This window comes from Herpailurus yagouaroundi, unplaced genomic scaffold (genome assembly GCF_014898765.1).
Source record: "Herpailurus yagouaroundi ecotype Mexico unplaced genomic scaffold, PumYag 205, whole genome shotgun sequence".
Classification (NCBI taxonomy): Eukaryota; Metazoa; Chordata; class Mammalia; order Carnivora; family Felidae; genus Herpailurus; species Herpailurus yagouaroundi.
In genome coordinates, this window is record NW_024412436.1 from 13,301,764 (window position 1) to 13,317,698 (window position 15,935).

At 56.4% G+C, this 15,935-nt stretch overlaps 1 long non-coding RNA gene and 1 pseudogene across 1 annotated transcript in view; one reads left to right on the forward strand and one right to left on the reverse strand.

Annotated features, from left to right (window-relative positions):
- Nucleotides 1–11,130, reverse strand: part of LOC121015147 (uncharacterized) — an 18,211-nt gene extending 7,081 nt beyond the window's left edge. The window contains exons 1-2 of the long non-coding RNA XR_005783660.1: nucleotides 11,001–11,130; nucleotides 4,832–4,966 (exon numbers count right to left, since the gene is read on the reverse strand). This is a non-coding gene — a long non-coding RNA (uncharacterized LOC121015147). The remainder of the gene's footprint in view (nucleotides 1–4,831; nucleotides 4,967–11,000) is intronic.
- Nucleotides 11,131–11,529: 399 nt separating this feature from the next.
- LOC121015214 (uncharacterized) lies at nucleotides 11,530–11,653 on the forward strand (annotated as a pseudogene).
- The last annotated feature ends 4,282 nt before the right edge of the window (nucleotides 11,654–15,935 follow it).

Consider the following 15,935-nt stretch of genomic DNA (forward strand, 5'->3'; position numbering starts at 1 on the left):
GCGCCCCCCCCCCCACACGCCCGTGTCCAAGCCGCCAGGACACACCCTGAAAAGACGATGACACTTTCTGGGAAAGGCATTTCACAGATGTCGGTTCAACTTCCTGGAGGTCGGGGAGCCCCCGCCCACCGCCAGACCCTCTGCCTCCTTCCCGGGCCCCCCCCAGTCCAGGGCGGGACACACCCAGCAAGCCCTGAGGCGGCAACCTGGGTGCCGAGGGTCACGACGAGCCCCCGCCCGCCCCTTCCGCCAGGTCCCCAGCCTGTCAGGACCGTGCCCCATTTCCAGCTTCCCGAGGATCAGGGCGGAAAGGCAGAGGGCTGGCCCCGACCGCGGGCCGCCTGTGGCTGGCCTGGACGGTAGACTAGACAGACTAGGGCAAGCGGGTCTGGGCAGCGGGCACTCCCCAGGCGCTTTGCCGGGAAGACGGGAGCATGGACGGCTCCGCCCGGGCTCCCCAGCGACCGTTCCGGGTTGTATGGCCAGCTTTCGATGCTCTGACCGGCCCTCTGCCCTGTCCCCCATCCCCGTTCCGGCAACAGCCTCGCTTCTGCCCGCGGACGGGCTTCCCGTCGTGGAGCCTGGGCCTCCTCGCGCCCCTCGGCCTCGTCTACATGTGGGCAGCGGACACAGCCCCCCACCCCCGGCCCTGTCTTCAGCTCCTGCTTGCCCTTCCAGAAGGAAGACTTCCGGAGGCGTGAGACTCCGCCCCTGGGGTACAAAAGTCTCTGACCACCAGCATCACTCCCCCCCCCCCCCCCCCCCACCCGGGCCCCGGGGGAAGCGGGGGGGGGGGGGGGGTAGAGCTCACCCCCCACCCCCAAGCCCAGGGAGATGCCCCGCCCTGCCGGAGGTAAGCCAACAGCTCCAAAGCGAAGCCTGGATGTCCCTCTACAGGGTAACCTAATTTGAGGCCCGTCCTGGTCCAGCGCTGTCTCCAGTGCCTTCATTAGTGCGCGGGAGTCTGGAGCCCGCAGCCGCCGGCTAATTGAAAATTGATGACAGCCTCCGGGTGAGGGACAGGCAGGTCCTGCTGCAGGCCTGGGGCCTCGGGGCCTCACCCCAAGCTGTGTTCCCACAGCCCGACGCGCCTCCCGTGACGGACACCGTGTGTGTCCTTCCCAGCCGTGCTAGTCCATTCCGTGGACACAGGAGTATTAGATTCTTTTTTATTTTTTTACTTATTTTAATGTTTATTTATTTTTGAAGGAGAGAGAGAGACAGAGCGTAAGGGGGAAGGGCAGAGAGAGAGGGAGACACAGAATCCGAAGCAGGCTCCAGGCTCCGAGCTGTCCGCACAGAACCGGATGCGGGGCTCGAACTCACGAACTGCGAGATCGTGATCTGAGTCGAAGTCGGATGCTCAACCGACTGAGCCACCCAGGCGCCCCGCGAGAGCTGTCTCTAGAGACTTGTCCCAGTAAGGGACACGCACCACCGCCACCCATCTGCTGTCCCTTTGCCCCACAGGGACGCCCACACCACGAGCCTCAGGCTCCACAAGGCTCCATCCGGCAGCACGGAGCCCCAGCCCGGCCACGGCCATGGCTTGGGCCCCCCGCTGAGAAGCCAAGCCCTCCCCAGCGCGACCCGTCCTCTGCCCAAAGCCAGGGCCACTATCGGGGAATCATCGTTCAGCAGCGCGTGAATAAAAGCCTGATAGGAGCTCCCAGGAGCCCTGCCCGCAGAAGTCCCAGTGGTCTGTGTCCTCAGGGCTGGCAGGCCGGGGCCTCGGGGTCCTCAGGGAGGAAATTTCTGGCTGGGGCCCTGAAGGGCTGCTACGGACAGAGGTGTTCTTTTGTCCCACTTGTGGGGGCTAAAAGCTCCCTTCCCACCCTGAGAGGCCTCGCCACCCAGTCGGCCCAACCTCTGGGCTGCCCACCCACCTGCCTGTGGCCCCCACGGCCCCCTGCGGGTCTTCTGTTCCAGAGAGGGGACTCTTCTCTCGCTGCGGCCCAGCCCCCGCACATGCTCTCTCCCTCTGCCTCTCGGCGCCCCCCTCACTGTCCCTTGTCTCTCTGTGCTTCCCGCAAACCCCCAGTCCTTCTCTCCAGGGGCCAAGATTTTCTCCGTGTGGCTCTTGGCCGAACGATTGAACGCTTCCATTTATCTGCCCAGGAGAGGTCTCCGGGACCCACGGAGCCGCAGGCTGGCCCGCAGGGACATGTAACGCAGCCCCCAGAGGGCTCTGGGACGTCCTGCGGGGAAGGAGGCTGGGGGAAGCAGCTCAGGGCTTCTCAGTGTCGCCAATCGCCAGGATCACACGATGCCCCCCAGCCCCACCCCAGGCCAATTAAATAAAGCCTCCGTATTTTTTGAAAAGCTTCCCTGGTGATCCTGAAGTTCACTCGGAGAAGAGAGCCATGGGCTCAGCGAGGGCTGCCACCAGGGGGCGGGAGCATCGTGGCGGCCCTGGCCACACGCCTCCCCTGCAAGGCCGTGCAAATGTCCAGAGAACCAGGAGACGGGGTGGCAGAGGCCGGCCTAGGAGGAGACGGCCTTGCAAAGCTCTTGGTTTCCGGAGCCAGAAGGGGTCCCTGTGGCTCAGATGCTCCAGAGAGTGATGGGGGAGGGGGTGGGAAGCAGCCTCTTGCCTCTGCTTCCTGTCTTCCTAATGAGTCTCCCCCTCCCCGCACCCGGCCACCCCCACCCTTCATTCCTCCCTGTTCACAAAGGCCCAGCTCGGACGGCACCTGCCGTTCCTTCAACAAGCAAATACAAGCACTGCTGTGCGAGGGGCCCTGGTTTCTAGAGCCAGAAGTGGAGACAGGGTTTTTGCCCAAAGGTACCCGCGGGCAGGGGCAGAGGGACGCCGGGAACCAGGGCTCTCTGTGCCAGCCGGGCTCTTAAGTCACCCAGGCTCTGCCCAAGGGGGCTGGAGGTTTCCCGGGACACTGAGCCGAGTTGTAAGGGGCAACAGGTTCCCTGAATGTTTTCTCGGAGGCTCACCTCCCTTCCCCGTGAGCACGGCGCACCTCACCTTTTCCACCCCAAGTGTGCCCAACGGATGTGGGTGTGCATCTGCGAGCCGAGGTGAGGCCTCGGGTGCCGGGACTCGGACCTCGCGGGTCCTTACACCGACGTCAGGCCGTCTGTGCGGCCCAGGACGCGCGTGCAGGGGGTGTGTGTGTGTGTGTGTGTGTGTGTGTGTGTGTGTGTATGTGTGTATATATGAGTGACCTCAGGCCGTCTGTGCGGCCCCGGGATGTGCGTGCAGGGTGTGCGTGTCTGTGTGTGTGTGTGTGACGTCAAGCGGTCTGCGCAGCCTGGGACGCGCGTGCTGGAGATGTGTGCCTGCAGGGGACGTGTGTGCGTGACGTCAGCTCGTCTATAGGCGCGCCCCCGGGACGCGCGTGCCGGGGACGAGCGCGCGTGTGTTGGACGCCACCTAGTGGTCAGTGGGTCCAACTTCTTTTCAGGCCAAGGCACCAACTCGCCAAGGTGTAGCGAGGCTTCCTTCGGAACATGGCCAGATTTTGTTTTATTTGTTTATAAACTTTATTTATTTTGAGAGGGGGAGGGCAGGGGAAGGGCAGAGAGAGAGAGGGAGACACAGAATCCCAAGCAGGCTCCAGGCTCCGAGCTGTCAGCACAGGGCCCGACACCGGACTCGAACTCACAAACCGTAAGATCACGACCGGAGCCGAAGTCAGAGGCTTAAGTGACTGAGCCCCCCGGGCGCCCGTAGAACAAAGCCAGATTTTCGAAGCAAGGATGCTGTGACTCCACGGTAAGGTCAACGGGGCACCGCTGAGTGATGGCCTGCTGCAAAGTGGTGGGCCAGGGGAAGGGGGACGAGGGGGACGCCCTGCCCAGCGTCACCTGGCTTCTGGGGCCTGGCCAGGAGCAGTCCCCCTCGTGTGCCCTGGGCCTCAGCTTCTCATCCGTCACCACCGGCTCTAACCTCCGGGGCCCTGTTAAACCCCGCTCCCCTGCCCAACCACAACTGTCCTAGGAATGGCGCACCTGGTCCCCCAAGCCGGGCCACTTCCCTCCAAGGGAAACGCTAAGCCAGACGGACACCAGGAGCGCAGGTCCGGGCAAGTCAGGATGAATGGCCGCCCACCTGTAAAGAGACAGCTTTGGAACCGTCAGTGACAGCCACACGCGCCCCACGCTTGTCCCAAGCGTAGGAAGGGCGACAGTCCCTTGTCCAGAGCACCTTACAGTTTTCTCCAGAAGCAGACCTGACGGAAGGATGCTCCTGATGTCTACTGTGGACAGGAGGGGGAGGGGGGGACAGTCACCACACGGGCCACTTCCTCAGGCCAGTCGCCTCCGAGGGCAGCTGAAGCTTAATCCTGATGGGAGACCCTGGAGATTCCAGAACAATCCCACCCCGGGGGTCAGGGGGCCCGGGGGTTTACACATCCTCGGCCGGCATCGGTTTCGACTGCTGGGGGCTCGGAGGGCAGAGGCTCCCGCTCAGGTGGGTGCGAGGCAGTGCTGAAGCTTTGAGAGAGGAGCAGAGTGGGGGGCCCTCCGGCAGGGAGCAGGTCCGGCTGCTGGGATGGGGGGGGGCAGGACGTGCGCTGAGAGGAGGACACAGGAGGGGGGCCGCCCCCAGAGTCTGCGGCGCTGGGCCTCGGGGAAGGTGTCATTGGGCCCCGTGGGCAATGTTTCCAGGGAAAAGAAGAAGAGAATGAGAGATGGCCTGGCCTGACGCACAACGAAAGATCGAGGGTTGTAAGCATAAGACGAACCCAGGAGGGCACCCCCCCTGGTGCCCCCAAGCGCACCACCGGTCATGTGACGGGGGCGAGTTCTTCCCCACCGCCCACGGGAGAGATTTCTAATCCCAGGCCCGGCCTTCCTCCCCTCCCTGACTCACCTGTCCCCAGGAGATGGAGGTTCCCAGTCGTCCCTCTGTCCCCATCGCCCCCGGGGTGGGCCCAGACGCACCCCCAGAGTGGGCTTTCTCCTGCGGTCGGGTGTTCGCCGCTGACCCAAAGCGCCATCCTCCACGCTGGGAACTGACGGGAAAAGGTCGGCAGGCCGAGGATTTGGAGGTGCCGGCTAGGACAGTCCTGGCCACGGGGAACGCGCCGGCCCGGCCGCCCTGGGTCTCTGATCACAGGTCTGGGCCCTGCTGCGGTGTTCCCGGAGCTGGCTGTGGCCCCCACCCCTCCCAGGGCCCCCCCCGTCCCTCTCAGGACCCCCCCCCACCTCTGCTCCACCCCTGCCCTCTGTCCAGGGGGAGTCAGCGGCGAACGCAGGATCCCTGCCCACCCTTTGCAGGTGAGCTGCCGAGGCTCCAAACGCAGCCAGCGCACAGGGACGGTGCAGTGCCCCGGTGACCCCGGAGCGCAGGGCAGTCTGTGGCCCCACAGCCTGCGGACTTCGGCCCTGCAGACCCTCTGTCCGAGCCACAGACACAGGGTCCTGCTCTCCCTTCGGATTCCCAAAGGGCACCCTACCTTCTTTCCTAAAAGGATAACAACCTTGACCAGTCAATTCCAAGTTCAGGTCTACTGCATACCAGTTTCCCATGGTAAATTAATAAATTGCCATCCAGATGTTCTTGTTGTTGTTAAGTTCATTCATTTTGAGAGAGCACGCAAGTCGGGAGGGGCAGGGAGAGAGAGAGGGAGAGAGAGAATCCCGAGCAGGCTCCACACTGTCATCGCGGAAGCCCGACTCGGGGCTCGAGCCCACGAACTGTGAGATCACGGCCTGAGCCGAAACCGAGTCAGGTGCTTAACCGACCGAGCCGCCCAGGCGCCCCTCACGTATAACCTTTTTAAAGAATAATAATGGTCGTGTGCTCGTTATCTGACTGAAACAGAATAACACCGATGACTTCGAATCTCCCTGAGATGTATTCCCTTCCATTCCGCCTGAAATAACTACTATCGAAAACGTGCGTTAATCATTTCCTTGCTTTTCTTTAATGTATTACGACATACGTGAGGAACTTTAAGCAACACGTTGTTTAGTTTTTCCTCACTTTGAATTTTATATAAATGGATCTAGGCTCAATTAATTTTTCTCTGACTTAATTTTTTCACTGAGTACTGTCTTTGAGATTCATATACGTTAATGCACGGGCTGTAGTTCACTCATTGACATTGTTGTATAGTATTCCACTGAATGGATATACCACAACACGTTTATCCTACCATTTGTGGGGATTTGGGTTGTTTCCATTTGGGGCTGTTGTGAACGATCCTGTTACAAGCATTTTTTTTTTTTTTTTTTTTTTAATGTCTGGTCTTCTGACGCCAATGGGCAGGTGTGTCCTTAGTAGGTCGGAGGAGACGAGCAAGTTCAACTCTATCAGGCAATGGGCCGGCCGTGATTTTAGTCTGCTCCGGGGTCGGCTCCAAATATGGCGGTTGTCATTTATTTTGCAAACATCTATGGAGTTATTTTCGTGCCAGTCGCTGTCCCAGGTACAGAGCTTCCAAGATGAGCCAGACACTCAGGGCGCCTGGGGGGCTCAGTCAGTTAAACGTCCGACTCTTGGATTCAGCTCAGGTCATGATCTCGCAGTTCGTGGGTTCAAGCCCCACGTCGGGCTCTGTGCTAATAACGTGGAGCCTGCTTGCGATTCTCTCTCTCTCTCTCTCTCTCTCTCTCTCTCTCTGCCCTTCCCCTGCTTGTGCTATTTCTGTCTCTCTCAAAATAAATAAATAAACTTAAAAAAAAAAAAATGAGCCAGATAATGGCTCTGTCCTCGAGAGTTCACAGGTTAGATGGGAGAGTGCATGGGTTTATACTAGGTTCTGATCAGCTTGGAGAGAAGGATGCTTTGGTTGTGTCCCCACGACACAGTCCCTGGCTCTGGAGGGGGACAAGCTGTCCACAATCCCGGTAGACCAAGCCCGTCTCAGGTCGACCTGCTTCCTGAGCCTGAATCATCCCAGGCTCACTCACCGATGCGTCCTTACACCACTGCCCAGTCTCTCAGTTGGAGACTGCCTCTTTCCAGAACAGGAGTCCTCAACTGGTCTAAGTTCACCGTGTTCCTGTCCGGGCAGCACGAGGGAGCAATGGCCAGAACAGCTCAGCCCTCCCACTCTGCCGCCCCAGCCGGCTGCCCTTCGCGGAATCACCTCTGCCCCGCTGTGAATCTAGGAGACCAGACACAGCTCAGAGATGCCTCCCTGTTTGAAGAGTCCCGGGTTTTGCCCCTTGTTGTCCTATGCGGGGAATTAAATTTGACTCCATTATTTCTCAGTAATTCAACTAAATCACGTCACGGTGGGGTTCCGCCGTAATTCAAAACCTCCAATCTTAGAACATCAGATCATGTGCGCGTATTTCGTTCTAACTAAATTTCCTGCCCTCTGACATCGCAGAGGAAGGAGAACCACCGGATTTTGATGCAATTTTCTTTCTTTTATTTTTTAATATATTTTTTTAAAGTTTTAACGTTTGTTTATTTTTGAGAGAGAGAGAGACAGCGTGGGAGCAGGGGAGGGGCAGAGAGAGAAGGAGGGGCAGAACCCGAAGCAGCCTCCAGGCTCCGTACAGTCAGCACAGAGCCCCGCGCGGGGCTCGAACTCACGAATCGTGAGATCATGACCTGAGCCGAAGTCGGGCGCTCCACCGACTGAGCCCCCCGGGCGCCCTGAGAAGCTGTCTTTTCTAATCCCCTGCTGCAGGTGTCCTCTGGGAGGGGTCTGTTCAGGTGTTGCCCATGACTCAAAAAGTTCCGAGCACCCTCTTTGTGAGGTGTGGCCTACACAGGCGCCCTGCCCAGTTCTCCTTGACATGAAGACCCCATACTGGGCAGGGGGATGGCGGAGGGGGGAGACCGGGAGAAATGAGGCAAGACCCCAACCCCCCGCCCTCCCACCCCCTCCGCCTTCTCTGACTGCACTGGTTCCATAGGAGGTGACAAGGCCCCCAGGACACCAGCGCCCAGGCCACTGGAGAGGGGCTCCCTTCCGACACCGCTTGTGGCCTGCGTTTCCGACCAAAGCACCAGGCTTTCCTGGCCGCTCCTGTCCCCCTGCCCTGAGCCCGCAAGGCCCGGTGCCCAGGGCGCCCCTACAGCTCAAACCACACGTCTTTGTCTCGCATGAGGCCGAGGGGGCGGTCCGCCCAGGGAGGGGGACCCGTGGTCGCGTGTGTGCCCACACTTGCGCCCGGGCACTGCTCCGGCATTAGGGCCATCCGGCAAACAAGAGCCAGGCCTCGGAGCCCCGGCCGGGGGTGCCCGCCTGCTGGGGTGGCCCCCGACCTCCCTCCCCATCCCCGGAGGAATGAGGCTGGGTGTTGTTTTTATGGGCTGCGCACAAGAATTACAGATCAGGAGGGAAAACAACAGGACCGTGGATGTTGTGGGTTTTTAGGAAAGGGGCCTCTCCCTAGCGAAGACGCCCCCCCCCACCCCGCCGGCCTCTCCCAGCGCCTCCCTCAGGCCACAGCTTTCTCCTCGGGCCGCCGTGTTAATGAACGGAGCGTGTGGGAAGGAGCACTTGGGACTTGGGAGCAAACAGGGAAATAAAGTCAAACGTGTGTATGTCATTAAAAAAAAAAAAAGCAGGAAGCCTAATATAAAGTACAACATGGGGGGATTTTTTTAATGATAGTAGGGGAAATTCACAGAGGAAGAAATTGACATAGCTCGTGCCATACCAAAAGATACTTGGTCTCCTCGGCAATCAGACACTACATAAATAAAAATAACATTACAAACGGACAGTACTAGGGTCGTGGGATCGAGCCCCACCTCGGGCTCTGAGCCGAGCTTGGAGCCCGCTTGAGATTCTCTCTCTCCCTCTCTCTCTGCCCCTCCCCCCCATAATAATGATGATGATAATAGTAAATAAAAACCAAGGAAATTACTGGGAGATAGACTGAGTACGTGTCGTTTAAAATACCTCATGTCATTTAAAATACTCATGTCATTTAACGTTTATTTATTTTTGGGACAGAGAGAGACAGAGCATGAACGGGGGAGGGGCAGAGAGAGAGGAAGACACAGAATCGGAAACAGGCTCCAGGCTCTGAGCCATCAGCCCAGAGCCTGACGCGGGGCTCGAACTCCCGGACCGCGAGATCGTGACCTGGCTGAAGTCGGACGCTTAACCGACTGCGCCACCCAGGCGCCCCATAAAATACTCATGTCATTTAAAATACCAAGTCCCTGCGAAGTCAGAGAAGAAATGCAGTTTTTTAAGTTTATTTATTTTGAGAGAGAGAGAGAGAGAGGGAGAGAGAAGAAATCCCAAGCAGGCTCTGAGCTGTCAGCACAGAGACTGACATGGGCCTCGATCCCATGAACCGTGAGATCACGACCTGAGCCGAAATCAAGAGCCGGACGCTCATCTGACTGAGCCCCCCAGGCTCCCCAGAGAAGACATGATTAAGGTACACGGATAGACCCATACGACGCGGGAAAAGGAGAAAGAGTACCTGCCATCACTGTGCTCCGATCACCTCCTAGTCACCCGCGGGCGAAGGAGGGATCCCTGCCCTAAAAGCAGGACAGGGCCAAACGGAACACAGGGCAGCTGAGGTTGGCAACCCACACTCACCGCTGGGGAGGGCACACCGCCCACCCTGAGGGGCCGCCCTGGCTGCACCAGGGGGCAGGGTAGACAAGCAGGAGCCGGGGGGGGGGGGGGGGGGCAGGTTCCGTAGTGAGAAGGTAGGGTGACGATGGGTTTGTTGAGTGATTTTTCAGGCTGGCAGGAAGGTGACACCGAGACTGAGGTCCAGGGGGCTGGGGTGCAGCGGGGCCAGCTGGCGGGGGAGCCAGGCGGGGGAGGGGGGGGGCCTTTCCTGCTGGGTCGGGGGCGGTCCCGGGAACTCACAGTTAGACCCTGTGAGGCCCCAAGATGTCCAGACAGCACCTGGGATCATACCCGGGGGACCAATACCCCAGAGAGTCTCCAAGGGCACACAGCAGGCAGGGCGGGCTGTGCGTGCAAAGTCCCACGAAACGCTTGGGAAGAAGTTCACCACGGAGGTGGGAGAGGGTTAGGGGAGCTGCACGCCCAGACACCACGGGGCGGGGGGTGTCTCCCGGGCCACAGTCAAGGTGACGAGGGCACATCCGGCGTGGGGGGCCCGGGAGCGACGGCGGCTCCCGCGGGCAGAAGACAATCCACCAGGACCCCCATCACGGGAGCGCACGCCCACCCTTGCTTCCCCACGCACAATCCCCGGCCACGGGCTGTGGAAGACAAAACCAAAGACAAGTACATACGACCTCAAAGACACACGTGAGTAGACAACCCAGAGCCACTACGTTTGAAGACCACCCACCCCGCGAGAGCCACATATGGTCAAACCCAGTGAGGGCTCGGGTTCTGTGTTCAGGTGATCGGGATGCCTCCCTTCCTTCCTCCTCCACGCCTTGGTTTTTAAAACGACCCAAGATATGGGGCACCGTGGCTCAGTCGGTTAAGCGTCCACCTTCAGCTCAGGTCATGATCTCACGGTTCGTGAGTTCGAGCCCCGCGTCGGGCTCTGTGCTGACAGCTCTGAGCGTGGATGGAGCCTGCTTCGGATTCTGTGTCTCCCTCTCCCCGCCCCTCCCCTGCTTGCGCTCTGTCGCTCGCTCTCTGTCTCAAAAATAAACACACACAAAAAATTTATGGAAATATACAATATTCATCTAGAAACTTGTATGAAGAATAATTATAAAGTGGGAAATAGTGTAAACCCTATCTTTAAGTTTGTATTGAAATTCCAGTTAGGGAACAGACACGTTCTATTCGCTTCGGGTAAAGTGATTCAACACTTCCCTACATCACCCCGCGCTCACCACGGCAAGTGGCCTCCTTAATCCCCCTCAACTGGCCCACCCATCCCCCACCACCTCCCCTCTGGCGACCACCGTCAGTGTGCTCTCTAGAGTTAAGAGTCCGTTTCTTGGTTTGTGAGGACACAGTTATTTTTACTGCAAAGGCCACTTCCTGCTGAGGAAGAGCAACGACCCGAGATGGAAACGCGGCAGACACCGGCAGGCGTCCGGAGACATCTGTCCCGGACTTCTTCCCAGCCACGGGCCAGGCTGTGTCCCCACCCGCCTCGCGCCTGACCTGTCACGTGTCTTGTGCTCACCTGCTCGACAGGAAACCCCTGGGGACCCCCTTTTCAGTCAAGACGTTGTTTGCACCTTCTTTTATCTTTTGGCCAATCCTGCCAGGTTGTCTGAGTTTTGTTTCAACAACTTTGGGCAGAGAAGAATAAAGTTATGGGTCTTACACTGCCTGATCTCGAAACTTATTAGAGAGCTACAAAATCAAAACAGTGTGGTCCCGGCAGGAAGGTACACATATCAGCCGATGGAACAGAATAGAGAGCCCAGAAGTCAAACCCTTGAGCCGGTGGCCAACGGCTCATCAACCAGGGCGCCAGGACTATTCGACGGGAAAAGGACAGTCTCTTCGACAAATGGTGCTGGGGAAACTGGGCATTCACATGCCAAAGAATGCAGCCGGACTCTTACCTTACTTATACCTGTATATTACCTTTGTATTTTGTGTATACAGAAATTAACTCAAAACACATCAAAGACCTAAGAGTAACAGCAAAGACTATGAAACTTTTAGAAGAAAACATAGCGGAATCGCTTCTCGGCCTTTTGGCTAAGATCAAGTGTAGTATTTGTTCTTATCGGTAGAAGAAAACACAGCGGAAAGCTTCCTGACGTGGGATTTGATGGCGACTGATTTCTTGGATATGACCCAAAAGCACAGGGGACGAAAGGAAAAACAGATAAATTGGACGACATCAAAGGTTAAAACTTCTGTGCGTCAAAGGACACAATCCACGGAGCTGGCAATCTACGCAATGGGAGAAAATATGTGCGACTCACACATTTGATAATGGGTTTAGTTCATATCCAGAAGGTAAATACAAAACTCCCACAACCCAACCACAAAGGAAGAAACCAAATAACCCAACTATGAAACGGGCAAAGGACTTGACTAGACATTTCTCCAAAGACATCCTGGTGGCCCAAAAGCACATGAAAAGAGCCTCAACATCACTCATCATTAGGGAAATGCAAACCAAAACCACAATGGGATACCACCTCACATCCATCAGGAGGACAACCATCAGAAAAAAACGGAGAACAAATGTTGGTAAAGATGTGGCTATAATGGAACCTTTGGGCGTTGTGAAAATGGTGCCACTCCTGCGGAAAACGGTGCGGTGAATCATCAAAAATTTCAAAACAGAATCACCATATGATCCGCCTGTGGGTATTTACTCAAAAGAATCGGAAACAGGTCCTCAAATGGCTATTTGTACACCTATGCTCATAGGCCCATTATTCACGACAGCTGGAAGGTGGAAACAATCCATTGATGGATGAACAAAGAAAAGGTGATATATGTATGTACATATATATACATATACACACACACACAAACAAAACAGAATATCGGTCTTTTTTTTTAAAGCATATACGCGGGGCGCCTGGGTGGCGCAGTCGGTTGAGCGTCCGACTTCAGCCAGTTCACGATCTCGCGGTCCGTGAGTTCGAGCCCCGCGTCGGGCTCTGGGCTGATGGCTCAGAGCCTGGAGCCTGTTTCCGATTCTGTGTCTCCCTCTCTCTCTGCCCCTCCCCCGTTCATGCTCTGTCTCTCTCTGTCCCAAAAATAATAAACGTTAAAAAAAAAATTTTAAAGCATATACGCGTATTCTTTTTTTAAGTTTATTTATTTAGTTTGGGGGTGGGGAGGAGCAGAGAGAGAGAGGGAGAGAATCGCAAGCAGGCTCCGCACGGTCAGCTCAGAGCCCCATGTGGGGCTTGAGCTCACGAACCGCGAGATCATCAGTCTGGTGGGTTTTGGCAATGGTAAACATCCAAGTTACCGCAACCCAAAACAAGATCTAGAACGTTTCCGTCGCCCGAGAAAGTTCCGACATGCCCCTCCCAAGCCATCCTTCGTCTCCCTGCCTCATTCTAGCCTCTCCCACGGGGATCGGGGATCGTACAGTATGAACGTTTTGCATGTGGTTTCTTTTACTCAACACGGCTGAAGATTTACCCACAGTGTTGCATGTATCCGTAGGTCGTTGCTTTTTATGGCCTCGCAGAGCCCGTGGTGAGACCACAGTACGGTTTCTCAGTTATCCTGCCGATGGGTAGGTGGCTTGTGTCCAGTGTCAGGCTGCCGTGAAGAAAGTCGCCGTGATTCTTCACAGTCTTTTCACGGAGTACGTCTTCCTGATTCCGGGGCACCTAGGAACGGAAGTCCTAGATCGTGGCGCAGATACGCACACGACTTTGTAGGCAAGCGCCACACGCTTCTCTGGAGGGGTTGCTCCGTTTCATGATCCCACCGGCAGCGTGGAAAGCTCGATTTACTCCACGTCCTCACGGTCTTCTCCGGCGTAACCGCTCCAGCAGGGGTGAAATAGTAGCCCAGCTACTGGGTTTAATTCGTGTTTCCTGCTGACTCCCGGTGCTGAGCTCCTCCCATGTGCTTACCGGCCCGAGCTGTCTGTTCAAGTCTTTCGCTCACTTTTTATTGGGTGGCTCGTTTGTTCGGTATCGATTTGTGGCGGGGTTTTGTAAGGTTTTATCGGTTCAAATTCTTTGTCAGATGCACCTGTTGCAAATACACTCACCCAGTCTACAGCTTGCTTCCTTTTTTTTTTTTTTTGAGAGAGAGAGAGAGAGAGAGAGAGAGAGAGAGAGAGAGAGAGAAAGAGATAGCACGGGGAAGGGGCAGAGAGAGAGAATCCCAAGCAGGCTCTGTGCCATCAGTGCAGAGCCAGATGTGGGGCTCGAACTTGCCCATCATGAGATCATGACCTGAGTTGGACACATCTGACTGAGCCACTCAGGCGCCCCACTTCTTTTTTGTTTTTTGGGGGTTTTTAAAATAGATGTTTATATATTTTTGGAAGATCGCAAGCAGGGGAGAGTCAGAGAGCGGGGGACAGAGGATCCAAAGCAAGCTTTGGGCTGACAGGCTGACAGCAGTGAGCCCAAGGTGGGGCACGAACTCACAAACTGTCTCTATTTTAACAACCAAACGATAATCATGTATTACTTGCATAATTACAAGCAATTTTATTTTGCAATTACAATGTTTATGGAAATAGAATAACTTTCTTTCAACAACCAAGTAGAATACACCTACGAATCTGAACAATGTGGTCAGAGCATAACTCAGGATCATGGATGTAGCTCTAAATATACACATTGGGGCGCCTGGGTGGCTCAGTCGGTTAAGCGTCCAACTTCGGCTCAAGTCGTGATCTCGCGGTTTGTGGGTTCGATCCCCAGGTCGGGCTCCGTGGTGACAGCTCGGAGCCTGGAGCAAACTAAAGAAATTACTAACGAGCTATTTCCCTTCATTTTTTTTTGTGCCAAGTCTTCAGACATCCGATGTGCATTTACCCACTCACTGTACACGCCCTCTCAGTCCCGTCACCCCTCCGGGCTGTGTAGTGGCCGTTCCCATGGCTGCTGCATCGGACAGAGCAGATCCGAGCATTTCACGAAAAGGACGTGTCTACCGCGTGTGACCTATGAAAACCCTGTATGAATAACACGCATGCAGATAACGTCCCATCCCTCCCAGCACACCAACAAACCCACAGAAGTGTAGTTCATCTGTATTATGAGTGTGCACACGGCGTTAAAATGAATGACGTGTCCCCTATTTCTGACAGGAAGAGATGCCTCTGGGATATTAAAGCAAATTAGGGTACAGTGTGTCCATCATAGGATCTCAAACTCTGTGTGTGGGGGGGGGGGACGGGAAGGAAGAGACTTGCAGGACCCAGGTCAAACAATACGGTCACAGGGGTGACCTCTCGAATGTAGGAACGGGAGGGACGGACAGGAGGAAAGGTTCTCACTGTTTTTTCTGTTTATGTGCACATCACTTAATCTTTTCTGCTCATTTCTGTTGTTTATACTGATCGAAGGAAAGTCACGGTAAATTCCTTAAGGTCATCCAGACTCTGTCTCTCGCGCCCCCTCCCCCTGCAAGACAGCAGGTTCCGTGGGCCTGGCTGGGACAGTGGACAGCCAAACTCGTGGGGACAGGTTCCCGGTCTCCTGCTCAGCCATCCCCCACCCCCGTCCCCACACCACCCCAGGAATTGGGTTCCTTTTGGAGCCAGACAGAAAACTGAGAGCCACAGACACCTAAAAAACTCAGATAATTCTTCTCTGAGGGTCGCCTAAATATCAGACACCAAGCCGGCGTAGAGAAAGAAAAGTTGGGTGATACAGTTCCTGCCGAGGGGAGCCAGCTCTGGGCACGGTACGGGAGGGGCGCGGGAGACCCCCGCTTTCGCACAGACGGTGGGGAGGACGAGGGAGAGCGAGACCCGGGGGGAGGGGCCCTGTGATCTGCAGAGAAAGGCTGGGCTCGGTGCTCCAGGCTCCATACTGGGTGACCTTGGTCGTGTCCCCCCCCCTCCAGGTCTCCGTTCTCTCCTCTGAAAATGAGAACAGCTCCTGGAAAGGATGGGGCTGAAGGAAAGAAGGCAGAGCATGGGGCACAGCAACGGAGTCTGTCCTGAGGCCGCCAGGAGAAACCACCTGTCCGGGGCCAGCGGCAGCCCCCGCAGGAAGAAGACTCGGACAGGACTCCAACCCCCCTGCGACTGCAGCCCCCCAGAGCCTGAGTGACAGGCACCTGTGGTTGAGCCCAGCCAGCCCCCAGAAAGGATTTTTGTTGTCTTCCGCCCCACCGTTTTGGATGGTTGATTACAGGATAAGGGATGTAGCTTTAAATACACACTGGAAAGAAGTAAAATGTGACAACGCAGAGATGTAAGTAGGGGTGGGGGACAGCAGCGGACAATTACAACAGGGACGTAGGGAGAGGTGGGGGGGGGTGCTGAGGACCCGGTTGTTAATGAGCAGCCCCCGTTGGGCTCCAGCCACGTTCCCGTGTGAGAACACAGGGCCCAATGTTCCCACAGTTCGACATTTTTCAGGTGAAAACAGAAACGCAGAGGTGCCTGGGTGGCTCAGTCCGTTGAGCGTCCGACTT